The following is an 18,752-nucleotide window of genomic DNA, read 5'->3' on the forward strand; positions in this document are numbered from 1 at the left end:
TTCCTTATTATTGCTTATGTCAAACAAATTATCTGTTTATGAGTCTACAACATGCTAAGATTCCTGGAGGCAGGGACTATGCCCTTTTTAAAAATATTTGTATTCTCACCTCTTGGTACAAAAGTATTTCATAACAACCTGTTCAATTGAACTGAAATGAAGAATTCCTTAACAAGGTAATTATATTAGACATTAATCTGCAAAATGAGAGTATTAAATAGCTTGAATTGATAAGTTATTTTGTTATCAGAGGACATTATCAAGAAAGTGAAAAGACAACCTACAGAACGATAGAAAATATTTGTGAATCTATATCTGCATGAATATTCAAATCTATATCTAAGAATTTAATATGCAGAATCTGTAAAGGACTGCAACAACTCCTCAACAAACAAAGTATCTGGTTGAAATATGAGCAAATAAATTGAATAGACATTTCTTCAAGGAAGACATACAAATAACCAGTGAGCGCATGAGAAGATGCTCAACTTCATTCGTTATTAGATAAATGCATATCAAAACCACAGTGTGATACCATTTCATAGTTGAAATAAAAAACAAAACAAAAATAAGAAAATAACAAGTGTTAGAGAGGATGTAGAGAAGTTAGAACCCTCCTACATTGCTCTTGGGAATGCACAATGGTCCAGCCACTGTGGAAAACAATTGGACAGTTCCTTCAAATGCTAAACATACAAGCATTACATAGAAATTTGTAATATACTCAACATCATTAAAAGCAAAGATCAAACAGATACTTGTACTCCATGTTCATTGCAGCATTATTCACAATAGCCAAAATGTAGAAACCACCCAACTGTCCATCAACAGGTGAATGGGTAAGCAAAATATAGTTTATACATACAATGGGATATCATTCAGCCTTAAAAAGGAATGAAAGTCGGATCCATGCTACAATAAAGATGAATCTGTTGAAACTGGACCCCTTCTTTACACTATATACAAAAATCGGCTGAAAATGGGTTAAAGACTTAAGTGTAAAATCTAAGACTGTAGAAACCCTGGAAGATAACCTACAATATATCATTCTGGACATAGAATAAAAGTTAAAAAAGAAACAAACAGAAAAAAGAATCTTGAAAACATTATGCTAGGTGAAATAAACCAGACACAAAAGAACAAATATTGTATGATTCCACTTAAATAAAATATCTGGAATAAGCAAATTCATAGAGACTGAAAATAGATTTCAGGTTCCCAGGGGCTAGCAGGAAAAAAATAAAGGCAAGTTATTGTCTAATAAGTAGAGAGTTTTAATGAAAAAGTTCTGGAAATGGATAATGGTGATGATTGCACAACAATGTGTAATTAATGATACTGAATTGTACACTTAAAAATGGTTAAAATGGGAAATTTTATGCTATATATACTTTCTCATAATAAGAAATTTTAAAAAATTAGTGTGAAATGTTATCATACCTGTGACCTCACCTCTGCTTGGAAAATGTGAGTTGTGATCATCAAATGAAAGGGCAAAAGTTTGTTCAGATGACAAAGTATGTAGTGAAAAATATGGAAGAAAAGAAGGCATTTAGATCTAATAAACATATTTTATTGTGTGTGAAGTTCTGAAAGTGTGTTCCAAATCAAATTATTTATGCTCACTGAGGAGTCTTTTATGTTTTTAAAAAACTATTTCACATTTTTATAGAATTTGTAGTAAAAGACACATTATGAAAACAATTTTTATTTTCTTAAGTAAGTTTAAAATTCGCAAAGTCAAATTTATATATGTAGGAAAGCTGAACAATTAACACAAGTTGTTTGAAAATGTTAGGCAATTATTTTCATTTACTGTGCTGTGTATATAGTGTATATAAGTGGACATAGGAGTCCTAATTTACATCTAGTCGATGTTAAAGAGGTTGCCAGTGTATGACAAAAGTAGAATTAGTAAACTAATACATCGAGTAAAAAATAAATAAATAAATAAATGAAAGAAAATGTTAGGCAATTATTTACAAAAATTCTGTATAGACCTCACATTTATCTTTATTGTGAATTTCCAATTTTTCTACTATAGAAATATTTTCAGGGCAGGGTGCAGTGGCTCACGCCTGTAATCCCAGCACTTTGGGAGGCTGAGGCAGGCAAATCACCAGGTCAAGAGTTCGCGACCAGCCTGGCCAACATAGTGAAACCCCGTCTCTACTAAAATACAAAAAAATGAGCCAGGCGTGGTGGCATGTGACTGTAATCCCAGCTACTCGGGAGGCTGAGGCAGGAGAATCACTTGAATCCAGGAGGTGGAGGTTGCAGTGAGCAGAGATGGCGCCACTGCACTCCAGCCTGGACAACAGAGTGAGACTATGTCTCAAAAAAAAAAAAAAAAATTAGCTGGGCATGGTGGCGGGCACCTGCAATCCCAGCTAATTGGTAGGCTGAAGCAAGAGAATCACTTGAACCCAGCAGGCAGAGGTTGCAGTGAGCTGAGATTGCGCCATTGCCCTCCAGCCTGTGCAACTCCATCTCAACTGAAACTCCATCTCAAAAAAAAAAAAAAGAAAAGAAAAGAAAAAGAAAAATCAGCTAAAGCAGTTATCGGCATACTCAACCAGTGGACCTTATTTATGTTTTTAAATGTTTTAAATGTCACTCTATTATAAATTCTCTTATTTGGGGTAAAGTATTTGTCCTATTAAAACCATAACTTATCTGCTAAAACACTTAAATTTAGTTAGTTCAATGGAAGTAAATAGCAAATAATTATTTCATGACATCAATTGGTTAATATATTTTTCACTTTTAAATCAGTTGCTTTATGTAACTTACAAAATAATTTTAATAAAAAAGCTTTAATTTTAGATTTATATTTCAGTCAGCATTTATTTCATTAATGGTGTGCGTTTCCAGTTCCCTGTGTAATGTGTCATTACATAGTTTTTCCATATAAAGCGATTTCTAAATGAATATAGATAACTTTGTCACATTTACAGTGCCAATTCACATGAGCCAAGAACTTAAATTTTGGAATTTCTTGCTTCTTCACTTGGTGGTTGTTTTCCAAATACAAAGGTACCTTGCGGTTGCATTCATGCATTAAAAGGAGCATTTAAAAGTAAAAATGTAGTTCACTTTAGCTTCTCTCAGGTTGATTATATTTGATATGAATCATTTAATCATTTTCTTCTGAAACATTCATAATTTCTAAATTTGCATACAAGAGTGTGTAATTATTTTTAAATGCTTTTACTAAAATCATTAGAATTTTTTTTAACCATTTTAACCAGTATCTTTTCATTAAACTGTCCCATCCACATTTTCCCCTTTAAATCTCAGCCTCATTTATTAGCACCTGAGGCCTCATTCTCAAAGAGGCTGATAAAACTCCCCGCATAATCCTTAGAAGAGCTTGGCTTAATACTGTACTTATAAAACATGTTTGAAAAAAGAAATCATTGCTTGTGGTTTTGAGAATAATGCCAAATGTAACTATAATACGTCAAAGAAAATTAAGATGTGATTTCCCTTTATATTTAAATTTGAGTTTATTACAAATGGATTTAAAAATTTGTTGCTTTAATTTGTTTTTAACAATCTTAGAAAATTGTAATCAAGACATTTTATAGTACATACTAAAAAATTATATTTCTGTATATTTAGATGTACTCTTCAAGAAACTGTCTCTAAAAATGATAAAATCCGTAGCTATCTTACTATGGAGTGTAACTACTGTAGTTTTGAAAAAGCAAAAATTTTTAAAATCCCTACTCAACTCCATTTCACTCATCTTTTAGTCATTGATTCAATCATTCATTCAAGTCATGTTTGTCATCAACTATCAAATTATGTACAAGGTTCTGCGCTAGATTACCTACTTAAAGAATAAGATGCCTATGGGGATCGTGAGATCTGGCAGGGAAGAAGGCCAGCTGAAATCATCTGGAATGTGGACTTCAATATCAACAAAACGCTTTATGAGATCAAGAACTGATTCACTGATTTTTCTCTAGACAGTCCCGAAGGACTTCCTTGTCGAGGTGGTGTGCCTGGTCTGCCTCGTCCGGTTGAATGGGATTTTGGCCAGCGGAGACAGAAGGCAAGCACATTTCAGGTGAAGGGACTGGAACGAACGCAGGCACTGGAGAAACAAAAGCACATGGGGCATTTGTGAATGTGAAGAATCTGACATTTTAAGAGCGCAAGAAGCTAGAGGGACAAAGGGGAGGGATATAAGGCTAGAAACCTAGCACGGGGGTAAAGAGGAACACATATGTATAGGTTTACAGATTGAAGGAAACCTTATAAGCTTTCCTTCAACTTTTCTCACCCATTGTACATCCTTGTACAAACTGGAAGTCCTGATTCATGAACACCAATATTCACCCTGAAGTAAGCTGTTATAAATCCATAGAGACAAGTTCTAAAACCCTGCAGCTTTTTACTTAAAAGACAAAGACTTTTCTCCTTCCTACTCTTAGATTGAACACTGCCTTGAAAAACTGAGTCCAAGCCTTCTGTAGAGCTGTGAAAGAGATGAAGCAGGGTACAGAAAACAAGAAAAAAATAATAGATTGAAATTAAGGTGAATCCCTAGAGGAAGAGGATGTGGACTGGGAAAGAGGCATTGGAACAAAGGATAAAGAGATCCAGGATCCAGACCAATCTCTGAAAACATCTAGCCTTAAAGTCTGCAATACTTCCATCACTTCTCAGAGGTTGCATTTCCTTTTCTGAACCGAGAGAGTTGGACTTGACAATCTCAGATGTCCTTCTAGATATAATATAATATGACTATAGCCCATGATTATGAAAAGAATGATGAAAACTGAGAAAGGAAAAATGCAATCATAGTTTAGCCTTTAACTAACTGTATACCTTTGAGTATCTCCACCCAAGTCAATTATTTATTTTTTAGAAAAGGTTAGTCATAGCGGCGTCTACTCTGTGCATGTGCATTTGTTCATATTTGAGGAGAATTTCACAGACTATACAAACGCTGAAATTTATTATTTTATAACTGCATTATGTAAGCACAAAATCAGTGTGAAAGTGAGCACCCTCTCAGGTCTGGTCCCACCACAACACAAACAAAATGAGCAACTTTTGGGAGATTAAGGCAGAAGTGATTAAGGTTAATGAAAGATTAATTGTCCATCTCTTACTGAAATGTGAATGTCTCCACAGTGGCCCAGCAGAGGATAGCTCTTCCTCACTGACCGGGCTTACTTTGGGCACAGTTCATAGCGGGTCATCATTACACTTCCAAAGCAATCATAACCAGGCTTATAAGCTGCAATCATTTTAAAAGAATTCCCGTGGTGATATGGTTTGGCTGTGTCCCCACCCAAATCTCATTTTGAATTGTAGTTCCTATAATCCCCGTGTCAAGGGAGGGACCCAGTGGGAAGTAATTGGATCTTAGGGGCAGTTACCTCCATGCTGCTTTCATGATAGTGAGTGAATTCTCATGAGATCTGATGGTTTTTTAAGGGGATTTTCCCCTTTGTTCAGTCTTTCTGTCTCCTGCTGCCATGTGAAGAAGGATGTGTTTGCTTCCCCTTCTGCCATGATTGTAAGTTTCCTGAGGCCTCCCCCAGCCCTGGGGAACTGTGAATGAATTACACCTCTTTCCTTTATGAATTACCCAACCTCGGATATTTCTTCGTAGCAGCATGAGAACTGACTAATACACATGGCCAGAATCCCTTGCTTTGCAAAGAGTACTGTATTGTGACTGTGTTGCAATTGTTCTCAGCCATTTGAGAGCCTCATATAGGATGGCTAGATATTTTTTCTAGGAAGGACTAAGAACTGTGCTAGGCACTGTGGCAGACACTGATCAAGAACAAACCAAGTATTAGTTTTTTCTAGTTTCTCAACAGCTCTGAAATACAGGTGATATTGTCCCCACTACACAGCTAAGAAAATATTGAGTTACAATAGATGGAAGATTTTTCCAAGGGCATATAACTAACACTGACACAAAATAGGGGTCAGGTGGGGGGGGGTGTTGAATCCACTTCTATGTAATGAGAAAGTCAGATAAAAATCTAAGTATGTGTGTGTATTATTGGATGATGAATACATAGTTATAACTCTTGGTCATATGAGGTTAATGTGGATTGAAAAAGCATAAATAGCTATGCTACCTTTTCCTTATAAGTCAAAAGAACCATTTGCTAGCTTGGAAAAGCACTTCTTCCTCTCATAGAATTATATTGAAGGTGGAATCCACTTATAGAAATCTACATATAAATGCCATTTACTGTAATAATGTCCATAAACTGGATGGGGAAACCACAGTGGCAAACAAGATTTTAAAAGAAGAAGTGATGCAAGTTTGTTTTGCGTGTTGTTTTCAAAGGATACTAAATGAACAATCTTCCTTTCTCCTAATGGTTATTTCTTACCCAGTTATGTGTTGCAGTTCAAACAGTGGAGGGAGCAGTAGCTAAGTACCTCTTTATGTCTACTTACTGTCTACTCCTCTTCCTTTCCTGTAATCTAGATTTATGATGCATCTATCCTTCTCCTTCATCTACAAGGTCCTAGGACATTCAGGTAGCCAATCTGCCCTTAAATATGTCTCTAAGGAAATGGTGCTAATTAGTATTGGAATTTACAGCCTTCCATTTTATTGACTTGTCCTACTTTCTTCGATAATTAACTAATGAGTAAAGTAATGAGCTATGTTAGTCAGTCATGCTGTTCAATTAAATGGCAAATCAATTATTGAAAATAGTTTCGGACAGCTCTAATGTTGGCATGATGTGTGTGTATGTGTGTGTGCATATTTAATGCCAGTGTAATTATGTCCTAGATATTACAAAGTCAGCCATGTGAGGATGGTACGACTGGAAAGGTCCTTTCTGACTGCAGTGCAAATCTGATCAGTTACCAAAACGCAAGCAAGTCATTACAGTATTTATCTATGGCCATTCTACAGTTTGTAATTCATACTTAGCTGAGACATCACAGCTTCCTTGAGCTTATATTTTACAAAGCAATGTCTAATGGATGAGTGATAAGAGATAACAAAGAAAAACAAATCAACATTTTTTCTCCTTAAAAAGGAGTCCAGGGTGACATGATTAAGGTAGAGAACAGATCTAGTTGTGATTTAACTTTTCTTTTTCATCTTGGGTTCTTCATCTTAGACATTTACATATTTTCCCTTGATTGTATTGGTGAATTAGCCTTAATTTGAAAATTTGGTGTGAAATACAAGATAGAAATACTTCTCAGGCATTAGCGCATAATTCAGTATCACTGAGAGTGAGACAGGTGTACACACACACAAACACATCCACACCACACACACACACACACACACACACCTAGCAGAACAAAAGCCAGATTGACAAACTGCAAAGGTCCTCTGTGAGTCTCTCTGGTCTTGGAGCAGCCCTAGAGGACAGGCAAAGTGACTGAATTTCTCACCAGCTCTGCGCTCAACCTCACCGCCATTCCCAATCCTTTGCTACTTTTAGTTTCTCCCTCTGTTAAGAAGTGCCTGTTGCCTGTGCATCTTCTCTTTGCCTTACCCTATACTAGTAGTTTACTGTGGATTTTAGGTAGAACACCCTACAGTTTTTTGCACCTGGTTTTGACCTTGTACCAATGTAATATTTTTGGCATACATAACTGGTTTAGCCTGATGCATTTTTAAAAAACATAATATGGCTTAGATCATGAATCTTCAAAGATGTCAGTCACAATACTGTATTCGCTCATAACAACCTGCAACTGTTTTTGAACCATCTTTAATTTGAGATCTGTTCCATCTTACTTCATCTTCTTGACAGCCTGTTGTCAGCAATACAGCAGAAAAATTCGTATATTTTCCCTTAATAGAGTTTATGAAGACTGTGATTTTAGAGTTCTCAAGATTCTGAACAATATCTCCTACCAGAGAAAAACTGAGTAAAGGCTTAAATGATACAACTTTTGCTAGCATGTGAAAATGCAATTTGCACCTTCAAAATATCTGCAAATTGTTTAAAGGTGTAAAGATAGTTTTTATTCCCTAAACTATAGTTTAGAATCTTAACTTTCAAAAGTGATTAAGCTCTGTTATAGGAACAACAAAGTGAAGCAAATCAAAGCCAGGTCAAAAAAAGGAACATAAAGTTTTTATTTCCAAACAGCTTTAATTCTGTGTTTGTGTTCTTGCCTGCGAGGAGACAAGTAACACAAACATTCCCATATGAATTAAATTAGAATTTACATATGAATTACATTAGAAATATGAGCTCCATCAAGGAATAATTAGCACTGTCCTGGGTTATGTGAAGGCGAACAAAATTAAATAAGAACAATTTCAAAGGCAAGTTTTGTTTTGCCTCTTCAACTAAGCTGGTTTAATCAGTGATAATGACGGAAATAAATCCACTCCATCTAAAGTAATGTACAGCTTACCATATTGTGTGAAATGCCATTACTGACTTAGTAAATCATAAAATCAATGAGACTACATCATTCACCAGTCTTTGACATGGTTACTTTGTGCTTAATGCCAAATGTAAAGGTGGGAGAATTTATCCAATGAGAAAGCATAGTGAGGGCTAATGTTACAAAAATATTCCAGGGAGACGTCATAAAAGTCAATGAGACTCTGAGAATCACATGATACATGTTTTGTATTGCATTTGTTGATGTTGTTACTATGATTGTTATTTTATGCTCACAGAGGACAAAGACTGAAATTTCTCTCTACAAAATGGCAGTTGTTACTAAAGAAATAGAGAAATTAAAATATCAACTGGCATCAGCCCAGTGACATAGATGTGCTTCAGCCACTAAGCAGGGTTATGGTTTATGAGTGCCCACCCTAATGAGCTAAACTCCAGTGACCATAAAACTGAAATATAATTATGACATTAAAGATGCCTATATTTGAACTTAATTATTAATTAATTTAATGAGAGGAGTGGAGGTCGTAAAATTGCTAATTAAATGGCTCTGTAAAACTGCAGACGGTGGAGGATTTACCAAATGATAAATCCCACAACAGTATTTTTGCTATATCAATATTCTATTAATATCTGGTACGCCAGAGGTGCTGGCTAGAAGGTGGCTGTGAAGTTGCACAAGCATGCAGCATGGTACGACCTAGAATTTAAAATGACAGCAACCTTGAAGAAACTTCAGCCCCTCCGTTCAGAGTAGGTCCTAGAATGTTAAATGAACGGAGGAGGTCAGAGCACAACTCATCTGACTGCAGTTACGTGGACACAAAGGTTTTTTTTATTGCTGAGCCACCGCTTTAGATCTTCTCTTGTAGTGGTAAGAAGGATCAGGGTAGATTTGTTTTGCACTCATGAGAGCTGTGGGTCTGCAAGAAGTCTAAATATTTCATCCTGAAAGCTAGACAACTCCTCATATACCATGCACTGGGAAATGCAATTCATTGGATTGCAATTCTTGCAATTAGTGAACTAGAAAGCGCAAATGTGGAATTTAGCATGAAGTAGGCTTGGGTTCAGATTCTGGCTCCTACCATGTATCTTCTAAGTGACCCTGGGGAAACAGGTACACTTCTCTAGACCTCAGTTTCTTCATCAGTAAAATGGGATAAATGCTCTTAAAGTCATAGTATTGTTGGGAGAATTGTAATAATAAGATACGTAATGTACACAGTGCTCACTCACAGAAGGTGCTAAAAAATGAGAAATAAATAAAGAAATGCCCTATGCATTGAATCAGAACTTGAGGGGGGCAATTAGTGAGATGCCCACTCTGCACATGGTATGAAATGGTACAGGTACTTTTACATTGGGACCTAGAAAGCAATCACAACTAATGCAACTAATGGCAAGCTTTATAAATAATGAAAGAGGGGAAGAAAAATATTTCTATTCTGTGTTCAGCTTAATTCAGGGGAATTTTTATTGAGGCATTGTAAACCATAGGAGAGTAAAATATGAGCAAAAACATAATGTTTAAGAGCACATTTCAATGAATAGCTAAATGAAATTCGAGGTAATTAGAAACACCACATACTAATTGTTCATGAAGCTTAAATCTGTCCTTAGAAATGTACAAAGTGTAGTGAACAGATTTTCTTAAGATGAAAAGATGACTTAAAATGGAATCAAATTAATACATGACATTGTTTGAATTACTTAAATAAATTCAAAGTTCTTGCTCTTTGTTTTCAGCTGGTTTATAGTGTAACTTTTCTAGTCATCATGAATTGCAATTCTTTCAAAAGCCAGTGATAATTATAAAAATAGCAAACAAGGAATTTTTAAGAATGAACCCAGGAACGAAGGCACATCCTTCTATTTTGTAACAAAATAAATTTAATGATTGGAAATACGATTGATTATATTAATTGAGAGTGTCGAAATTCATAAACAACCTTGAAAAACTTGGGCTTGCTAAAAATCCATTTATGGGTGAGGATTTAACTGTATACATTTCACATTGTGCATGTTTTATAGGCCTGCTTATGATTGTATGATATCTTGATTCCTAGGGTAGAGTTGTGATTAGAATGAAAGTCTGAAAAGATTAATTAACTAATCTTGGATTAGAAAATTTCAAACTAATTGAACAAGGGAAATAATTCAACTAATCAAGCAAGTCCCAGATTGGTATCATATAGCACAAGATGATATGGTATACTGTGACATGACATAATTATAGCTGAACAATGTCACAGTGAAAACTTCAAAGGCAGGGAAAAAAATCTATCTTTTTTTTTAAAGTTTAGAATACGTGGTAAGATTTATGATGACAAAAATCAATGAATTGGTAGCATGAATATGATTACAGACAAATATAATGCACACACACACACCACATACACTCACACTCATAGAAGACTGGGGAGTGGAAGAATGTGAATGTTAGAGAATAAACATTTGTTCATTAGAATACAAAGAGAGAGAATTATTTAATATATCCCTTACTAATAAAAAACGGTTGTTTTAATGAAAATGTTTCGTGAATTAAAAAGGCTAGGACAACATGAATTGTTGTTATCACCACTAAGTGAGGCAACCCTACACTACATCTGTCACCTACTAAGCCTGTATATCTCCAACAGCAGATGAATGAGCTCACTCCATTCTGTAGTGTACACTGTCAAGGATAGTGAATATGCCTTTGAAGACAATCTGTTGCAATTCAAACAAAGGAGAAAAGAAAAGGGGAAACTTTCTAAATGGTTAAGAATCCTTTCCTACTCCCTGGAGTTAGATAACAAAGGCATGATCTGTTTCTAGGAGGTCTTCACCCAACCACGTCAAGATTAAAATATTAAAATCAGTAAGAAAGATACATTTTCTTCTACCAGGATTGACAATGACCATCATTATAGATTTTTCTCTCAGAATGTCCCTGAAGATTTTCTATGTTCATTTTTTTTTTAAATATTTGTCTCAGAATTAACCAAAGTAGGCCAGGAGTATTGGTTCATGCCTATAATCCCAGTACTTTGAGAGGCCAATGCGAGTGGATCATCTGAAGCCAGAAGTTTGAGACCAGACTAGCCAACATAGTGAAACCCTGTCTCTACTAAAAATACAAAAATTAGTTGGGTGGTGGTGGTGCATGCCTGTATTCCCAGCTACTTAGGAGGCTGAGGCAGGAGAATCACTTGAACCCAGGAGAGGAGACAGAGGTTGTGGTGAGCCAAAATCATGTCACTGCACTGCAGCCTGGTTGACACCGTGTCTCAAAAAATAAAGGAAAGAAAAAAAATTAGCTAAAGTAGCATCAAAATAATCATTTTTTATTTCTAATAACTTTTTAATTATAAATGTAGATTAATTTAAGGAGAATCATGTGTATTATAATCCAGTCTTACTTCCTAAGATGAGATAGTTTTGTTGTTTCATTTATTCAAACTTTAAAAATTTGAAATTTTCAGTAAAATTGGTTTCTTTATATAAAAATTGCATATTTTATTACATGTATCTTAAGGTACTTTACATTTTTGTGGCCATTATAAATAGAATCTTTTTATTTCTAACTTCTGGTTTTTTATAGGAAGACTACTAAGTTTTGAAATAAACTTTTTATTAACCTTGTTAGATTTTCTCTTTATTTATTTTTTAAAAGTTTTCCAGATGCCTCTCTTGGGTGTTCTAAGTAGATAAAATTATCTGAAAAATAATAACAATAATAATAATGATATTAATTTTATCTCTACCTTCCCATTTTTCTTTCTCTTTTCTAATTGCATTAGCTAGTGCATCAAAATATTAATTAAAAAAATAGTAAGATGTTAAAAGCAGACACCCTTGTTTTCTAACAACTATTAAACTACAACTATATAAAAAGCACAATGGTTACTTATTTTGAGAAGAGTCAAAGGATGTGTTTTGCTATTTGGACTGTGTTCCTAGGAAATTAATTGCATAATTGCGTAAGCAGAGAGCTATGAGTTAATAGCTCCAATTTTAGATAAAAGCTCTAGGTGAGATACAGATGAAATATCATAAAAATTTAGATGAAATAGAGATATGTTCTTCTTGTTAGATTTAAATTTACATAGTACCAATGGCAGTGATACTGAGCCCTTAACGGTAGTGTTCTGCAGTGAGGAAAACCTACCAGAAAGGCCAAGGGAGCTGAGAGGCCAAAGAAAGAGACTGGCAAATCCAGTTTCTCAAAAAGAGAGATTTAATAGGAACTTATGAACAGAATTGATGTCACAGGTAGCCATAAGACCGTGGATCCCCACACCCACTGTCCAGAAAATATCCTTACTGTAGCAAGCTATTTTGGTAAAATATGTGCAGTTGGTCATGCCTCAGACTTTCTTGCAAAACTGATGACTACTGGGGATTGGATACGCATCATTAGAAGGAGTTATCAATGCTATGGGAACATCTTGGTATGCAGGAGTCAAACACTGGTCATTGTGGTGGTTTCACTTCAAGATGGTGGCACTCCTGCCATTCACCAGGCTGTTTTTCTATGGCTAGCATTTGAGATCCTGGGGTCAGAGTAACCAAAGAGTTGGGAGTTGAATTGCTGATATGTGTCATAGGAAGAGCAGTTCCATGACGACAAAGTTATTAATAGTTAACTGCAGCTTTGGTGTTTAGCATGGGCATACATGAACTCATAATAGCTACATTCCAGAGATCATAATTTCTCTGTCGGTATGTGCAGGTTTTATTCCTTGACTTATAAGTAGATGTTTCTTATCTAGGCTTTCCATAATTAGAAATATCTATTCATTTGCTTGTTTTTTCTCTTTTTTTTTCCTTTTGAGGGAACTATATGGAGATGGAATAAACTTCAGTTCCTAAAGATCCATGTTATTCCTGGAGGAAGGAACTGCAGTGTTTGAAGAGGGAACTTGTTGAAACAGGAACAAAAAAATCTCATACAAGAAATTATTCAGTTGACAAAAAAGAGTTAAGTTCATTGAGTGACGTAAGCATGCTTAGCATAATTGTACATGCAGATGTAAAAGATGGATGAGGATAGGAAATGGGAAGTAGAGTGAGTTGAAACTTGTATACTGAGTTGAGATTTCACTTATAGTGGAATCAGATGGGTGCAGGAGACCACAATAGATTTTGGTGTTCAAATCTCAGCTTTCTCAGTGACCAGTTCATTGACCAAAGTCAAGTTTTTCAATTTCCACCAAGTACATCCCTCCTTGTTTTGTTTTGTTTTGTTTTGTTTTTTACAAAATTAAGAGAACAGAAATAACCCCCCTGTCCTTTAAAGTTAAAAGAAAAATCATCAATAACAATATCTATTAAGTATTTTACAACTAAATCATAAAAATGTAACCACAGCAATGGACATTCTGAGTTACAACACATGTTGTTGTTTATCTGTGGCCCACTGCCATTTAGGAAGACAGCTTTATTTTTAAAAGCTATGATTTTTTCTAAAAGGACATATGGGACCTCGATGCACTCTTCAACAAATAAAAAATCCAAACATCTGGTGTACCAAATGGAGAGGGAGAAGAAAATGGGCTATTTAGGGATGCCATCTTTTAACAGTGCAGGTGTGTATTGACAATCATTTGGCTAGAAAAATGCTTTACCAAGCCTGGATCCAGATAGCTGCTTTGAAGGAATTGTAGATAATTGAGAATAGGTTTATAAAGGCTTTGCTCTCCATTCCTAATTATGACATAAAGTTCCTACATACTTGGCTGTTTTACATTTATAGTTCTGCATTTGTAATCTGAGACTTGTTAAATCTGCTTTGCTTTACAAGCACTTGATCCATCATAAGTTAAAGGTTACATTGCAGAGGTGATGAAAGCCCACATAACACAGTTCCATAAAGAGAGAACTGAGTTTTTCCTATATAAAGGAGAATAGTCCAGAAGTTGATCAAACTGTTGAACCAAAGAACAAATGAAATAAGTTGGGGCTGAGGCCCCGTGACTACTTCCTTGAATGGTCTTAAGTAGACTATTCGTAATATAAGCAGAAAAGGAATGATGTGTAGCCCACCTCTCATTTATAAAGTCATTAAATAACATATTACCACTCTTATACAAATTTCAGATTTACCAAGGAGTTTGACAAGGTGTTACATTTAAAACTCTATTGACTTCTTAATGGGAAATATTTGTCTTAGAATTAAATAAAAAACATTTATATCAATATTTAATAAAATAGGTGCCAAGGAATTTAAAGATATTAATGGGCATTATCCCTTAAAATAGTTCTGAAATACAATGAATTTATGAAATTCTAGGAATTTCTTGATAGTAGAAATCCTAAGGATCTTTGATATGTTAATGTGCATTACGAATCTCCAATAAAAGAGAAATCCTATGCCGTATTACCCACAGGTATTTTATAATAGAGCCCTTGAACAATGACATGTGGGACAAAGGTTCTGGGACTCTAGCTCCAAGATTCTATACTTTTATAAAAATTGATGTAGTTCATTTATTAAAAAATAAACTACTGGAGGTCCGCTTTGTGTGGAGAACCATATTAGAAGCTGTAGGTAGATACAAAGAAGCATTAGATTTAGTATTGTACTCTAGGAACTGGCAATCTCTGGAGGAAGGAGAGTGATTAGAAAGTAATTTCCTGGAAGACATGGATTTTAACCCTTTTTTTTTTTTTTTTTTTTTTAATCGCTGCTGTTTCCCTAATTAGACTAGTGTCTGACACATAGTAGGAATTTAGGAAGTATTGAGGGAATGGAGGATGGCAAGGTTGTGAAAGGACTAGATTACCGTATCAATGTGCTTGGACTTCAGCGTTCGTTCTGCAGGTAATGGGGAGTGATTTAAGGCTCTTGAACAGTAAATATTGAATGACTTCCCTTTTTTTCAGAAATGATTGTAGATGAACTGCCTTAGCTATTGGCAATGATGTGTTCAATCTGGACTGCTTTGGCACAAATAGGATGGTTTAAATAAAGTTTGCATGTCTTATAACTACATCTGTAATTATAATTAATATAAGCCAAATTCTCTACATTCATTTTTTACATAAAGGTAAGACTTCAGAAAGATGAATTTATTTTTCAAAGTTCTTTGAATTACAAAGATACCTCAACTCTCTTATAAAATGTTATCCTGTGATGTCCCTGGATACAGTCAGGGACTTTCCTGTGAAGTTGAACTGAATTCATATCTTAACTCTTCCACTTTCTGCACAATTTTCTTTCAATTAATCTTATTCACTAAAATATCTCAATAAGTTAGTTTACCAGGGAATTAAGTCTACTGCTTCTATGTTATACTACAAATCCATTTCCCCCTGATTGTGTCATTAATGAAGAGCTAATTTTCAGTCTATTTTGAAGTATTTTCCCACATATATTTATTGTTTTGTTGGTATTCTTTCTGTATATCTTAATCATAGACTATATTTATGATATTTTAATCTGTTCATTTGTCTTTTCATAGCGTATTTGTATTCTAACTTCTATGACTCAATAAGTTCTTGGACTTACTATATAGAGTCATATAGATCCAAGGTTCACAAAACGATCCAAATTGATACATATATAATGAGAAACGAATTCACAATCGCAGTCACAACCACAAAGCCAAACAAGCAAAGAGACAAAAAATGAGAAGCAAAGCAAAGGTATATTAAGTAAATAAACTGTAATACATCCAGCTGTAATAGAAGCACTTTAAGCAGGTCTGATGTGTTGGCATAGGCTTACTCAGATAACAAATCATATTCTTAGTGAGATATCCCCAAATTGGATTTGCATCTAACAGACCAAGTAAATATGAAAAGACTGCCAAGTCTCCCCAGCAATCTCATATATTTACATTCTCTGCATTTGGCAATAACAAGGGAGAAAATAGCAGGTATTTCAATCTTTAAGAGGAAATACAGACCATTCCAAAAGAAAAGAAGAAAGGCTATTTTGATGTACAAAATAGATAATACGTAATATTTACTGCATGCTTATTATATGCCATATATTATGTCATATTATTTGTATTCATGATTTTATTTCAGAATCACAGCAACCCAACCAGTAGATATTATTAACCTCATTTTAATATTTCCAGAGACTGGGACTTAGTAAGTAGCTTGCCTGAGATTAGTAGGCTGGTCGAGTCATCGAACTAAAATGTGAAGCAGAACTATCTAAGTCCAAATGACTACACTTGTATATAATTGTTTACCATTATAAACATAATTATTTTTCCTGGATTTCAAATTTTAAAAAGTTTAGAGAAAGAAGTGTTTAGGAGGAGTGTAATAGAAACAGACACTCAGGCTTTTATCAGTATCTACATAGAATGTGAAAATGAATTCTAGCCAAGTTTGTAAAAAGGGAATTCAGTTCCCTATACTAAAAACAAGTATTTAAAACAGGAAAATTGCAGTTACTTATTTACCATTTATCTCTGGTGCTTCTTGGTCCTTGTTTCTGCTTGCAGCTATCTCTACTCAAGAAAAAACACTTTCTGTTATTGTTTGCTTTGTAAGAAGCTGCAGATGTTGTCATCCAAATGTGAATTTGTTAGGATAACTATTCAATAGCCACCTAAGCCAGAATATCTTCAGAAAATATTATCAGAAAATCACCTGGAGAGCTTGGTAAAACACAACTTGCTGGACTCCCAACCCCGGAGTTTCTGACCCAGGAGCTCCAGGGTGGTGCCTGACACTTTGCATCTCTAACAAGTTGCCACATGACGCTAATGCCTCTGGTCCAGAGACCACAGTGTAAAAATGGCCTTAAGGTTAGTACAAAGTTGTCTCAGTTGGTCAAGTTCTCACACTGTAATATTTCTGGCAAATGGTTCTAGGCAGGGTAGCTTCAATTACATCAGTTTGATACATGAGAGAAAGAACTAGTTCCCATCTATTACATTTTGTAGACCTAAACCTTTAGAATGGACTTGAGTCCACTTTCAAGTAGAGACAGTGGAAGCCTTGAAAGAGAACTCATTGCATCATTGTAGCGGAGGAAGAAGTCTAGGAGAGTGAACCTGTGTTTCACAGGGGCGTGGTGGATTTAGCAGCAATGTGACTACTGTTATTAGAGTTTATCCCAAACCAGGGACCCAGTGCATGTGCAGTCTCTGCTAGAGAGGTACTGCACTTCATAATTGAAGATCCCTAAGAATAAATGTGATTTACATTTTTAGACATGAGCCACGTGTCTGCAAATCCTTAGTTTAGGTGGGCTTGATACAACAGAAATTTCTTCTCTCACAGTTCTGTTGTGTCTTCCAGTTTCTGGTGGCTGCCAGCATTACTTAACCTGTGGGTGTATCACTCTAATCTTAGCCTCTGTGGTGATCTTGCATCCTCCCCTTCTGTCTCTCTGTCTCACTCTTATTAGAACACCTGCCATTGAACTTACAGCACGCCTGGATAATCCAGAATAAACTCTTCTGCTTAAAATTCTTGACTTAATCACAGCATTTGCCATATAAGGTGATATTCATTATTTTACTGTGTAATGTAATTGTATTTGTCAGGTTCTCCAGAGAAAGAAAAACCAATAGGATGTGTTATATATAGAAAGGGATTTATTACATGGAAAGATATTTGTTAAAAGGAATTGATCCATATAATAATGGAGCTGGCAAGTCCAAAATCTGAAGGGCAGGCCAGCAGACTGGTGACTTAGGAGAGCCAAAAATCTAGTTTCTGTCTGAAGGCAGCCCGCTACAGGACCAGCAAGAGCCAATATTGCAGATAAAGCCTGAAATCAGGCTGCTAGAGAATTTTCTCTTGCTTGGGTGAGATGAGTCTTTTGTTCTATTCACACCTTTATCTATTTGGATTAAGCCCACATGTATTACAGAGGGCATCCTGCTCTACACTACGTCCTAAATCAAATACTTTGATTTAAATATAAATCTCCTCTGAAAACACCTTCCAAGTTGACACAAAATTTATCATGACAGTAATATTCACAGTTCTGGAGGACAGGAGATGGACATATCTTTTAGGAGGCCACCATTCAGCCTGCAATGTGCCTGTTCAGAATACAGAATGGCAGAGAAAAGGGCCTTTCTGTTAAGTAAGCTTCCTGTGCAGACTATCACTTGCTTGACATGATAAGATCCTCCATGTGGCAATAGCTCTTTCAGAATTCTAGCTGGTCCTTTCCCTGAGGAAACTCACATGACTAAAGTTCTGCATCTGGTCTACAGATTACAACTGATCCTCATCATTTCCCAATCCTACTACTTGTTTTAGATTCCTCCCACCTCTGGAGAGCGCCAGTACTGACGCTCTCCAGGGAACTCACCTGCTAGGGTTATTCAGACCCTCATCCTTGGGGAGTCACACCCAATAGTCACCATGCTCTTAGGCTAAGGTGCTGAATGTGCCCATTTTCTGTCAAAATGG

This window comes from Piliocolobus tephrosceles, chromosome 5 (genome assembly GCF_002776525.5).
Source record: "Piliocolobus tephrosceles isolate RC106 chromosome 5, ASM277652v3, whole genome shotgun sequence".
Lineage (NCBI taxonomy): Eukaryota > Metazoa > Chordata > Mammalia > Primates > Cercopithecidae > Piliocolobus > Piliocolobus tephrosceles.